The following is a 12,935-nucleotide window of genomic DNA, read 5'->3' as shown; positions in this document are numbered from 1 at the left end:
TTTTTAGCGTAGTTTCAGGTTCACAGTAAAACTGGGGGAGGGGTCAGAGAGTTCCCCTGGAGCCCCTCCCCCCACGCATACATAGCCTCCCCCACTATCGACACCCCCCAGACTACCCCACTGCCCGGGTGCACCTCGGTCACTTAGCTGTTCAGCCAAGGACGTCTTGTTGTTTCCGAGTTTTGTCCGCTACGAATAAAGCTGCTGTGAGCATCATGTACAGGTTTTGTGTGCATGTAAGTTTTCAGTGCATTTGGGTAAACAAGGGGCGCGACTTCTGGATCCTGTGGTAAGAATAAGTTGAGTTTTGTAAGAAACTGCCAAGCTGCCTTCCAAAGGGGCCATTCCGTTTTGCGTTTCCACCAGCAGTGAGTGGGAGGCCCTGTTGCTCCGCATCCCCGCCAGCACTTGGTGTTGTCAGTGTCTGGATTTTGGCCATTCTGATAGGTGTGTGCTGGTGGTTCGCTGTTTCACTTTTCAGTTCCCCAGTGATGTAGGATGTGGAACATCTTTTCTTATGCTTGTTTGCCATCTGTGTGTTTTCTTTGGTGAGGTGTTCAGCTCTTTGCCTATTTTTAATTGGGACATTCATTTTCTTATTGTTGAGTTTCAAGAGTTCTTTGTATATTTAGAATAATCGCCCTTTATCAGATAAGTGTTTTGTAAATATTTTCTCTCAGCCCGTGGTCTGTCTTCTCGTTCTCTTGACAATTCTGTCTGTTTTTGCCTCATATATTTTGATACTGTCTTTTTAGACACAGAACATTAAGGATTGTTATGTCTTCTTGGAGAATTGACTCCTTAATCATTATTTAATGCCCTCTTTATCCCTGAAAACATTCCCTGATCTGAAGTCTACTTGAGAAATTAAGATAGTTATTCTCACTTTCTTTTAATTGGTGTTAGCATGATATATCTTTCTCCATACTTTTAATCTATGTGTGGTTTTATATTTAAAGTGGGTTTCTTGTAGACAGCCTAGAGTTGGTCTTGTTTTTTGATCCACTCTGACAATCTCAGTAGTTTAGTTGGTATATTTATACTATTGATGTATAAAGTGATTATTGATACATTTTGATTACTATTTACCATATTTTTTGTTGTTTGCTATTTGTTCCTTATTCTATGTTCATACTTTGGCCTTCTACAGTTTTGAAGCCTTTTGTAGTTTTAATTGAGCATGTTATATGATTTCATTTTCTCTCCTTTCTTAGCATATCTATTCTGGTTTTTTTCTAACCCTTTTGGTGGTTGTCCTAGAGTTTATAATACACATTTACAGCTAGTTCAAGTCTTCTTTCAAATAACATTATACTGCTTCACAAGTAGTGCAAATATCTTTTTTTTTTTTTTTTTTTTCTTTCTTTGAGACAGAATCTTGCTCTGTTGCCTGGTAGAGTGCCGTGACATCAACTTAGCTCTCAGCAGCCTCAAACTCCTGGGCTCAAGCGATCCTCCTGCCTCAGCCTCCCGAGTAGCTGGGACTACAGGCGTGTGCCACTATGCCCGGCTAAATTTTTTTATAATATATTTTTAGTTGCCCACCCAAATTTATTTCTATTTTTTATTAGAGACAGAGCCTCACTCTTGCTCAGGCTGGTCTTGAACTCCTAAGCTCATGCAGTCCTCCCGCCTCAGCCTGCAAATATCTTATAATAACAAAATATTCCTAATTCCACCCTGCCATCCCTTACTTCATCGCTGTCATTCATTTTCTTATACATAAGTGCATATATAAGGATACATAACCAAATATATTGTTGCTATTATTATTTTAAACAACCTATTATTGGTGAGATCAATTAAGAATAAGAAGAACAGGAGTTTCTATTTTACTTTTCACTTATTTTCCTCAGTGCTCAGCCTTCCTTTACGTAGATCCAAGGTTCTGACCTATACCCTTTTCCTTCTCTCTGAAGAGCTGCTTTTAACACTTCTTGCAAGGCAGGTCTACTGGCAACTAATGCCCTCAATTTTTGTTTGTCCAAGAAAGTCTTTATTTGTCCTTCAGTTTTGAAGATCAGTTTTGCGGAGTATAGAATTCCAGGTGGTGGTTTATCTTCTCTCAACACTTTAAATATTTCACTTTACTCTCTTCTTGCCTACCTAGTTTCTGTGGAGAAGCTGGATGTAATTCTTACTTTTGCTCCTCTGTAGGTAAAGTGTTTTTTTCCTCTGGTTTCTTTCAAGACTTTATCTTTGATTTCCTGTAGTTTGAATATGATATGTTTGAAGTGTAGTTTTGGGGGCATTTATACAGCATGGTGTTCTCTGTGCTTCCTAAATGTGTGGTTGGGTTTCTGACATTAATTTGGGGGCAATTCTTAGTCATTATTGATTCCAATATTTCTTCTATTCCTTTCTCTCTTTCTTCTCCTTCTGGTATTCCCATAATGCGTAAGTTATACTGTTGTAATTGACCCACAGTTCTTGGATATTCTGTTTCATTTTTTAAGTCTTTTTTCTCTTTGCATTTCAGTTTCTATTGTCATATGCTCAAGCTCAGAGATTCTTTGTTCAGCCACGTCCAGTCTCCTAATGAGCCCATCAAAGGCATTCTTCATTCTATGCAGTGTTTTTGATCTCTAGCGTTCTTTTTGGTTCTTTTTTAGTATTTCCATTTCTCTGCTTACATTATCTCTCAGTTCCTGCATATTGTCTTCTTTTTCCCATTAGATCCCTTAGCATGTTAATCAGAATTGTTTTGGATTCCTGATCTGCTAATGCCAACATTTCTGCCATATCTGCGTCTGGTTCTGATGCTTGCTTCGTGTCCTCAAACTCTGTTTTTGCCTTTTAGTTTGCCTTGTAATTGCATGTTGAAAGGTGGGCATGATGCAGTAGTTTGTAGGGGCAGGGGAAGCTTTCTGTAGTCCTGTGAATAGGTCCCATTCCTTCAGCGCGCTGTGTCCCTGGGCTGTGACCTTCACAGAGGTTCTCTGCTCCTCTGTGAGACTGGAAAGCTGGGGAGGGCTGGAGCTCAGTACTTCCCTTCCCTCAGGTTGAACAGACTCTTATAAAACCCCAGCAGTTGAGTCTCAAGTGAAATTTTCTCCTGAGGGCAGGCCTTGTGAACAAGAACAGAATGCTCTGGCTTATTTCAAAATGGTTATTTTTCCCCTCCTCCTGCCAGAAGTATGAGGGGTATTTCTCCAGTATTCACTGTGATGACCTGGTAGAGCTCCTGGAGGTAAAACCCACAAAAATGTGGGAACCCCCAATGCCTGGGTCACCCTGGAATTTTTATCTCCTAGGTTTGTCCATACCTAAGAGATAAAACTCTCCAGTAATTTTCAGTTACAGTTTAGGTTTTCTTACTCCTGCAGTGGATCCAGAGGTTTCTGTTATACTATGAGTTTCTGCTCCAGTAAATTGTGATTCTCTGATTCACCCGTCTGTCCAGTTTGGGGGGTACCAGCTGTGGTGCTTCCCTGAACGACCTAAGACAGATGTCTAAGCAGAGTTGGTGATGTCTCATTTTGTTCAGCTCTTTTACTTTTGCTAGGACCCAGTGACCACGTCCAAGCTCTTTACCTGCCGACCAGTAACCACAAGTCTATTGGTGAAATGTTAGCCTCGGTGCTGAGAACGTGTTTGCACGTCCATGTTCCTTACTATGGTTGGACAAGCGTCGCCCCAGGGAGTACAAGCCCTTGGTCGGTGCCCTCCCCGTTCATTGTCCCAGCTGCTCTAGATGTAGGTGTGTCACCTTCTCCTCCAGGGACTCTGTGAGTGTGTGCCTGTGTGCAAAGGAAGTAGCCTTAAGTAGCCTTAGGTCTGCCTCCCTGTCATCTTTCCGACTGCTGGATGAGTCATGCAGCCGTGAGCCACAGATCTTTCATATGTAAAACAAGCATTACCCAGGCAGTGGGGACTATCTGAATGGAATACTTAGCTAATAAACATTTCTTTATTACAATAATGGGAAGCTAGGATATACTTCTATTGTGTGGATTAATGCGAGACTTAAACATTTCTTTATTACAATAATGGGAAGCTAGGATATACTGCTATTGTGTGGATTAATGCGAGACTTCCCGTGGATTGTCTCCTGTTAAAAAAGAAAAGCAACTGTTCTAGTGGATTTCAAATGTGTATTATAGAGAGGGAGGGAGAAGCCGTCTTCGGGGCACATACTAGATATGACCGGTAAGAGTCATGCTTTATTTAAAATCATTTCAGTGTGTGCATTGACTCTGGCTTTCATATCCTTAACTGTTGCATACAGTTGATTTTCTTATCTTCAAAGAGATAGGAATGTACTGATTTGCCTCTCTTTTGAGTTATTATTAATAATTTTTAATGAATGCTATGTCCTTTTATTTTGCCAAAGGGCTCTCTCTTCCCTTTTTTTGTTGAAATCATTTTTCTTACTAAAGCAACATACACATGGTTTTTTCTCTAGAAGTTATTTTGTTATGGTTAAAAAATAGATTTTCTCCAAGCATGATGGACATAGCTAGAATTTTATGGTCTGCAAGAAACCACCGGCCATAGCAGTTTCCAGGGTGTAGGCTGGTTGCTCAGGAAGCTCAGTGGCTTCCTGTGTTCCGTGTGTTGGCTATCTAGCAGTGTAGACAGATAGATGGGTGGGAGGACGAGACGCTAAGCTGAATATTTTTATGGCCACAAAACCCAGTGACAGATGAAGGAGCCAGATCTAAGAGAGCAGTGATGTTCCAAGACAACAGCTTCCAACTCTGTGACCACACACCCGATGAGCAAACGTGTTTTTAGATCAGCCCGCCATATGTATTACAGTACTCACTTGTATCATTAATACGTATTGCCATAGGACTATACTGATACGTTCTGAAGTGTGTTTAAAATAGTCTTTGTAAAGGACAGGGACAATACTTAACAATGTCTACTATTTCCTTTATGTGCCCCAGAAGATGATGAAGTGTACCCCACTTTGGAGACTACTAGTTTTGGGGCTGTTGTGATCACAAAAGCCTAGATTATTGTTTATTTCTTGTCCCAGTTCACCCTACTTTGGGGTACAATCTAGAATTCGGATAAAGTACACCACCCAGGTGGCAGTCCCAACTGGGAGAGTCTTGGATTGGGGATAGGATGATGGCCTAGAAGCCAGAGGTCAGCATTTGGGGACAGGATGAGGGCCAGGGAGCACTAGGCTCAGCCCAGCCACCAGTTCTGTGGCCTTAGAAAAGTCCGTGAGTATTTGGGTTTCATTTTCCTTATCTATAAAAAGAGGACCCTGTCTAAGATTCTTTAATTCTATTAACTCTCTGTTTTCCTATTTCCCTTTCATTTCTATTCCCAGATTAGGATCACCAGTTTTAGTATTTTTTAGATGTTGTAAAAATGTATCTTTATGGTCCACCCACCCCCACAACCCACATACCAAATTTCAGGTCTACTGTGGAAAGACTTTTGCCCTTAAATTCCACGACGCTTGCTTCTTCTTCAGCAGCATGCCGGATACTTGGAACCACTGAAGTTTCTTTCTTCAATGCTGTTTTCAAAATGTTGTCTTCAAATAGAGTATTTATTGGTCCATTTTTTGTGTTTTGGAAATCTATCTGATAGAGATGCATCTCGTGTTATTTTTCCCCCTTGGCGCGGAAAAACCTCTTTGAATTGAAGAATAAGTTTCTCCCTGGAATTGTCCCTCTTGCATCCTGTCGTCCTGAATCTGACCGTCCAGCCAGCTGGCAGGACAGCTGCTGCTGCAGAAGGACCTACCTCTAAGCGGGCGGATCCCAGCCGGCGGCCGGGGGGTGGACGTCTGTCCCTGAGGACAGGTTTAGATGAGGTGCTTGTTAGGGGCTCTCACCCTTTGGTCAGCATGGTCTTTTAGAACAGGTTTTCTTTTTGCCTTTGTGAAACCTTAGCGTCATTCTTGTGCTCATTAGTGACCTCGTGTAAAGCGGTGAGGCCTAGCAGTGTTCATGGGAAAAAACCCAAACTCTGTAAAGTTATTAAAGATCCGAATACGTGGACAGGCCCAGAGCACGTGGCCTCGAGTTCCTGAGAAAACGTGCCCACGATGGCTGGGTTACGGTTGCGTCTCATGCATTTCACAGCGACGGGAATGACATGTCAAGCCCCCGAGTCACCATGTGCGGGATGGACACTGGTTTGGCTGGCAAAGGCGAGACTCGGCAAAGTAGAGGGGGTGGGGGGAAGGGAGCAGGGCTTGCAGGTTATAGGTGGGTTTAAATATTCTTTGATTTGCAATTGGTTAAAGAAATGAAGCCTTCCTTGTCGAAAGGCTTGAAATGTTTTCACTTGACCACGTCCCTTAATCAGAGACAAGCCACCGGACTTTTATCAAAACTCAAGTGATCTCTTGAGTAAATTGGTGGCCTACAGGTGTGGTTTAGCCTGCACAGCCTCAGGCCTGTTGATGAGTTACAAGGACATCTCCTAGAAGGGGGGGAGGGGCACGATGAGCCTGGTCTGACCCCCCTTCCCATGGCCAGCAGCTCAGCTTTAGGGTATTTACGGGGTCCCCTTGGCCAGCAGGGGTCTAGTCAGTCAGTTGGGGGGCTTAGGATTTTATTCCAGTTCATAGGAGAGACGCGGATTCTCCAAGCAGGCGTTTTCCTGGACTGTCATCACACCCTCCCCTCCCCCACACGCTGCGACCTCTGTCACCCCAGACAGTTGCTTTCTCAAGACGGAAATTGCTGATGTTTACGAAAAAATGCATGAAATGGGAATGACAAAACGTGTAATAGAGCTTAAATCCAGAGCGGGAATCGCCAGTGATGCTAACGGAGACGGTTTAGCGTTTCTGCTTCCCGCCTGCTGGAGGAAAGACGGAAGCACTTGTGTTATTTATGCAGCGTTGCAGCCACATCCAGAGAAACGTCCCCTGACCTTTTCTCCTCTTCTGGATGATTTAATGGATTCCAGCATCGTGCTTTTGTAAAAAATTGTGGTAAAATACACATAAAAGTTACCATTTTAACCATTTTTAAGCATATAGTTTGGTGACATTAAGTGTGTTCCCAGTGTTGTACGACCGTCACCACCGTCCTCTTTAGGGCTCGTTTCATCCGGCCAGATTGAAATTGTGCCCATGAAACACCAGCTCCTCGTTCCTTCCTCCCCCAGCCCCTGGCAGCCACCGTGTAACTTTCTGTCTATAAATGTGACTGTTCTGTGTCCCCCTTGTTAAGCGGGATCTTGCAGTGTTTGTGCTTCGTGTCCGGCCTGTGTCACGTAGCGTGACACCCTGCAGGTTCAGCTACGATGCGGCAGGCGGCAGAATTGTCGTTCTTGTGTCTCTACGAAGCACGTGGGTCACCTGGGGCACAGCCGTGTGACATCCGTGGGAAGGCCAAGTCCGGGGGATCGCTGTGACCCAGGCCTCGGGCCCAGTGGTCCACACACCGTCATCGTAGGGAAAGTAAGTGGCTTCGAGTATCCTTAGGGAAGCATCTTTTAAAAAGCAAGCAACGTGTTTATTGTAGAAAATTTAGGAAGTTCAGGTAAACAAAAATAAGAAAATTGTATTCACACGTGATTCTACCATCCAGAAGTACCCACTGTTCCTTTTCCATCGTGTGTTCCTCCAGACTCGCTTGGGCATGTGCCCGGGCACGTGTGCCCCCCATCGCTGAGCCGGGAGGGTCTCCCTCGCGTCCCCCAGGCCTCGGGTGCCATGGTCTCTGAGCGTCCGCTCCTGGGGCGTTCGGCCTCCCTGTCTACACGTCTGCACTTTTATCTCACATTCAAAGTCTAGTCTTGCCATGAATTTGTACAGAAATTTCTAGGTTGTCCACAAGGTGACATTTCTGTAGACGTTGGGGATTAGCTGAGCCGTCTCGCCACACGTGCCCCTCCCTCCCTGCAAAGCCTCCGGGGTCCGGCTCCCTGATGGAGGGAGCATCCTCCTCCTCCTCCTCCTCCCCCTCCTCCCCCCTCCCCTTCACCCCCCTCCTCCTCCTCCTCCCCCCTCCCCCCTCCTCCTCCTCCTCCCCCTCCTCCTCCCTCCTCCTCCCTCCTCCTCCTCCCCCTCCTCCTCCCTCCTCCTCCCCCTCCTCCTCCCTCCTCCTCCCTCCTCCTCCTCCCCCTCCTCCTCCCTACTCCTCCCCCCTCCTCCTCCCCCCTCCTCCTCCCTCCTCCTCCTCCTCCCCCTCCTCCTCCCTCCTCCTCCCTCCTCTTCCTCCCCCTCCTCCTCCCTCCTCCTCCTCCCTCCTCCTCCTCCCCCCTCCTCCTCCCCCCCTCCTCCTCCTCCTCCCCCCCCTCCCTCCCCTCCTCCTCCTCCTCCTCCTTCTCCTCCTCCCCTGAAACAGGGCTTTTCCTATGTGTATCCTTAACCAGCTGCTTACGTTGAAGTTCTTGAAAGTACAAACAGGCACCACAGTGCACTGTCTCTGCCCAGGCGGTACATCCTGAGCTTCCTTTCACGTCCGTAAGCATCTCCTGTGACAGCTTTAATGGCAGCAACATGTCCGTTGCCATCGACTCGCTGAACTTACTTTGCGTTGCAGGACAGAAAGGGCTTCCAGCCAGTGTCCTTAGAGCTGGATCTTTATATGTCCATCATGATTTCCTTGAAATAAATTCCTAAAAGTGACATTGCAGGGTCAATGGCAATGCTTGCATTTAACCATTTTTTAAAATATTAATTGCCATTTTGTCTTCCACAGGGGGCCTCTTTGCTTGCACCTAGCCAACGTTAGGGAAACAAATCTTGCGCTGTCTTCCTCCCATTCCAGCAAGTGAGAAAGCAGAGACCAAGGGCCGAGATCAGTAGCCAGAAGTGTGATGGAGCTTTTAAAAACATAGAATTATCTAAGCTTTATTAGTAGCAATACCGTGTCCAAAACCAGTCAGGTCACATCCAGTGTTCTCCGTGTTGTCACCCACACTGGACATACTTCCCTCTGTTCTGGGCGCAGGGTTCTCCGAGACGCTGACGAATCAGAGGTGGTCCCGGTGATGAGGACGCAGTGGTGAGGGCCGGCAGCGGCATCTGATGAGGGACGCGTGCGGTGACTGTGGGTGTCTTCGCAGAAGAGCTTCCAAGGGGACGTGGGATCGTGATGACCAAGTATTTGAGAGGCTGCCGTGCAAACCAGGCTGGAGACTTTTTTTTCTTCTTATGTGAAGCCCCCAGAGAGTGGCAGTTGCAGGGAGGCAGCTTCTGTTGGAGAAGGAAGCTACGCCAGCTCTCCTGGCCGTCCGGGGAACGGCTCCCTTTTGGGACAACGGGCTCCCCGTGACCCGCGCCTCTCAGGCCGTGGTGGGGCATGTCCTCAAAGGTGGAGGCTCAGTCTCGGCAGCGATGGGGACAGGGCTGGCACCACCACCTGGAAAGGTGCGGGCAGGTGGGAGCCGCGCAGGAGTGCGGGGCTGCTCTCTAGTGCTTCCCTGCAGTTCTGCCCCCGCAAAGGTGCGTGGTCAGGCACAGCGGAGGGAACGCAAATTTGGCACAAGAAAGACCCAAGTTTGAGTTGTGGTTCCATCATTTGGTGGCAGCAACACACTGGGTAAGTTTGACCTTCAAGCCTTAGTTTCCCAGTTTGTCAGGTGGACCCGCTCATCGCAGCGTCCTTCGCAGGGCTGTGGGGTGGCCTGGGCCAGGTGTCACGTGAGGTGGCAGGCCAGGTCGCCACTGGTTAGTAGATGATCTTTCTCTCCTTCTGTCCTTGCATGTGTCGGCTTTGACTCTGGGCAGTAGATTCCCTTTGATCATCTTACTGCTATTTAGGGTGAAGAAGGAGATTGGCTGAGACCAGGCACAACAGGGTAAATTTGTTATGGTTAGACCCTGTGACACTTAGAGGAAGAATGAAGAATTTTTATTTAAAATTTAGAGAAGAGATATATGAAGATTGAAATATAAAGATGTACTTTATCATTTGAGACTGTTTCATGGCATTTTTAAGTTACTTTGATAGCACAGATAATTTTAAATAAGCAAAGAGCATTTCTCCTATAACACGTGATATTTTCTTAAATTTTCTTTTAAATAGCTTTTCATCACTTTTTTGAATTTCCTGTCTTTTCATCCTTAATAGTGAATATGTAGGATTCCTTATTTCAGGAGCCCGGTCCTCACAGGTGAACCAAATTTCCTGTCACTCCAGATCTCCAGTGACAAACAGTGGGGTATAATTTAGGAGCCTTTGGAATTGAAACGGGTGTGTGTTTGTAACCCTGGCCCTGCCCTGGTCTTCTCTTTCGCGGGGAAGCAGTATGAATTACGACTTTCTAGAGGAAGAATATTAGGAATCTTTTTCTTTGAAGCGCAGTAAGATTATATTCCATTTGAGATCAGCCAAGAGGTTAAAATACATCCGAGAGCTCCGTCCTTTGGTTTCGAATGTGTTCTGTGCCCCGTCCTCGGCTGCTGCCTCACCTGGGGCAGCCGGGCGTCGTGGGCGCCACGTCCTTCCCGCGCGGGGTCTGCGTGGAGACCTGCGGTGCCCCAGCGAGACCTGTGTAGGACCCGGGAGTCCCCGCAGCTGAGTCCCTGAGACTGTGTCCGGTGCAGGGGGACCCGCACCCGGGACACTCGTCCTTGTCCACCTGTGGGTGGCAGGTGACACGTGTCCGGCGGTTCTGATCTGTGACTGAAGGACCGTCGCCCTGGGAGTTCTCTCCTGTGTCGGCCGCAGTCCTGCGTGCGTCTCGGAGCCCTTGGGTCTCTGTGTGCGTCTGCGGTGTTGCTCCTCCGAAAGATCAGTTTCACAGATTTGTATCGTTCTTTTTCAACTGTGAGGTTTAGTAAAAACAAAAATTTTAAGAAAGAAATGACATTATTTGGAAAGGTATTTGAACAAGTCACGCGAGTGCAAGCAGCCCCCCGATTATAGAAGCATCTTTTCTGAAAGTTCATTTGAGGGTCGGTTGTTGGGCGCCTAGTGCGAGCTTTCCCGTGGACGTGGTGTCCTGCGTGGTCTGAGACCCCACAGGGGGCGGGCGTGCCGCATCTCTGGCTGCGTCGGGCCCCCGAGCGTTGGCCGCAGAGCTGATGCCAGCGCCGCCCGGAGCAGCCCTGGCCCCACGCACAGGACGACGGCCCACGTGTGGTTGTGGCCGTCAGCCACCGTCTGCCCCAGGGGTGCTGTGCTGCTCTCCGGCTGGGTAAGACGAGGGGGAAAGTCCGGACACTAAGCTAGGAGGAAACAGATTCTGAAGAGGTGGATGTAACTCCAGAGCCCGGTGGGTGGATTAGGGGAGGGAGAAGAAACTCTGGACCCGAGGAGCCTCGTGTGGTGGGACAGCGCGTGGTGCGGGAAGGACACCGGCAGGGAGGCTCGCCAAGGAAGCCAAAGATGGGACAAGGAAGAAGAACTTGCCGGGCCTGGGGGCTGTATAGCCCGGGGAACAGCCGATGGGCAGCGGCTGGGACAGGACAGTGGGCAGAACGTGTCGTGCAGAAGGGACCTGGAGACAGAAGCCGGGGACGTAGTCACGCAGCACCAACCTAGGCCCCCTTCTCCTGCGGGGTCCTGAGCGGGGCTTTGTGCAGGGTCTGGTCTGGCTTTCTGGGCCTGGCCCGTCTCTCCCGAAGCCAGAAGGTACCTGGGGCCTGCCCCCTGGACGTTACTTCCGTGGCTACAGTGTCCTTTTGTTAACTGGCCCATGCAGGGAGGCCGCGGGGCTGTCGGTCTGAGGGTGCTGGGCACGGACCACGCTGGCTCCTCTTGCTTAGCCCTGCCCTCCCCGGACTCGTGTCTGCTCGGCATCAGGGACCAGACACAGCGCTGAGGTGGACAGGACGTGGGGACCAAACGCACCGTGGGCCGCAGGTCTCGGAGCAGCGGCAGAACGAGCCGTGGTGGCTGCTAGGGGTTTGCGGGAGGTTCGTGTTTGTTGCTGAATTGCGCTGCCCGCAGGTTCCGGCTGGGCCCTGCCGACTCGGGCAGCAGCGGGTCCGGAGCCTTGCACAGTCAGCGCCGGCCGTGACCGAGCCCACGCCTGCGACACTGGACGGGAGGAGAGAACAGAGGGGCAGCCCAGCCGTGGTGCTCGGGCGGAGACCTGGCGGTACCGGCTCACAGGTGTACCTTCAAGGCTTGCAGGGCAGGATCACAAACAGTGATGAGGGCTTAGCTGTGTTTGTAGAGGCACAACAAGCTTTGTGAGAGGTGCGGCACCCCGGGCAGGGCTCCGCGCGGAGGAGGTGGGCGGGACTGGCCGCAGGCACAGGCCGTGAGCAGAGACCTGGTCACGGGTGCGGGGTTTGCAGGGGCTGGGCTGGCTTAGAGAAGAAACGGTGCGTGTCGGGGGTCAGGGGACACGGAGTGTCACCTGCTGCAGACTTTCTGTGCTCTCTAGAAGGTGGAGAATAAGGTCCAAGTCCTTGAGCCAGGGTGAGGGGACTCGGGGCTGCTGGGCACAGCGCACCCTCGCCTCCTGCCCGCCGCCCCTCTGCACGAGCCTATCTGTTTCCAGGTGTCTTTACGTGCCTCACGTCTGGCAGGCTCTGCTCACACTTCGGGACCCAGCCCAAGCCCCTTCTGTGGACTTGCTCTGCACCACCGGCCCCTGGGGACCCTGCCTTCGATCACGGAGTCATCTGTGTCCTCGTTAGTAGAGGGTGGGCTTTCCAGCGAGGCATTTGCCGCTCGAGGGAGGCCGAGCTCCATCCGTTCTGTGCGCTTTCTAGGGGTTGGCATTTTCGCCGTACTGTGCCATTCTGGCCAAACTGGGGGAAATGGAGAGTGGCAGGGTTTTTTCCTCCAAATTTAAGACCTTTCTGACAGTGACTTCACCCAAAATAGAACGGCTGTCTCATGAAGTCATGCATACGTTCCTCGGGACTGCAAATGTGAGCAGGAACAAAATGCCAAGACGTCCACTACAGATTGTTCCGATCCTGGGGCTGCGGGAGGGGGGTCTGGGTCTCAGCGGGAGAGGAGAAGGTAGAATTCCACCCTGGGATGCAGGATGCTCTGTTCTCACCCCGTGTGCACACCCGGGCGTCAGCAGGCAGGCCCCTCTTC

General features: G+C 49.3%; 1 protein-coding gene across 1 annotated transcript in view; it reads left to right on the top strand.

The window, feature by feature from the left end:
• GALNT2 (polypeptide N-acetylgalactosaminyltransferase 2) overlaps window positions 1–12,935 on the top strand; it is a 192,442-nt gene that overhangs the window by 101,419 nt on the left and 78,088 nt on the right. The window lies entirely within an intron of this gene.

Source organism: Eulemur rufifrons, chromosome 11 (genome assembly GCF_041146395.1).
Source record: "Eulemur rufifrons isolate Redbay chromosome 11, OSU_ERuf_1, whole genome shotgun sequence".
Taxonomy (NCBI): domain Eukaryota; kingdom Metazoa; phylum Chordata; class Mammalia; order Primates; family Lemuridae; genus Eulemur; species Eulemur rufifrons.
This window is presented reverse-complemented; position numbering and strand designations above follow the sequence as displayed.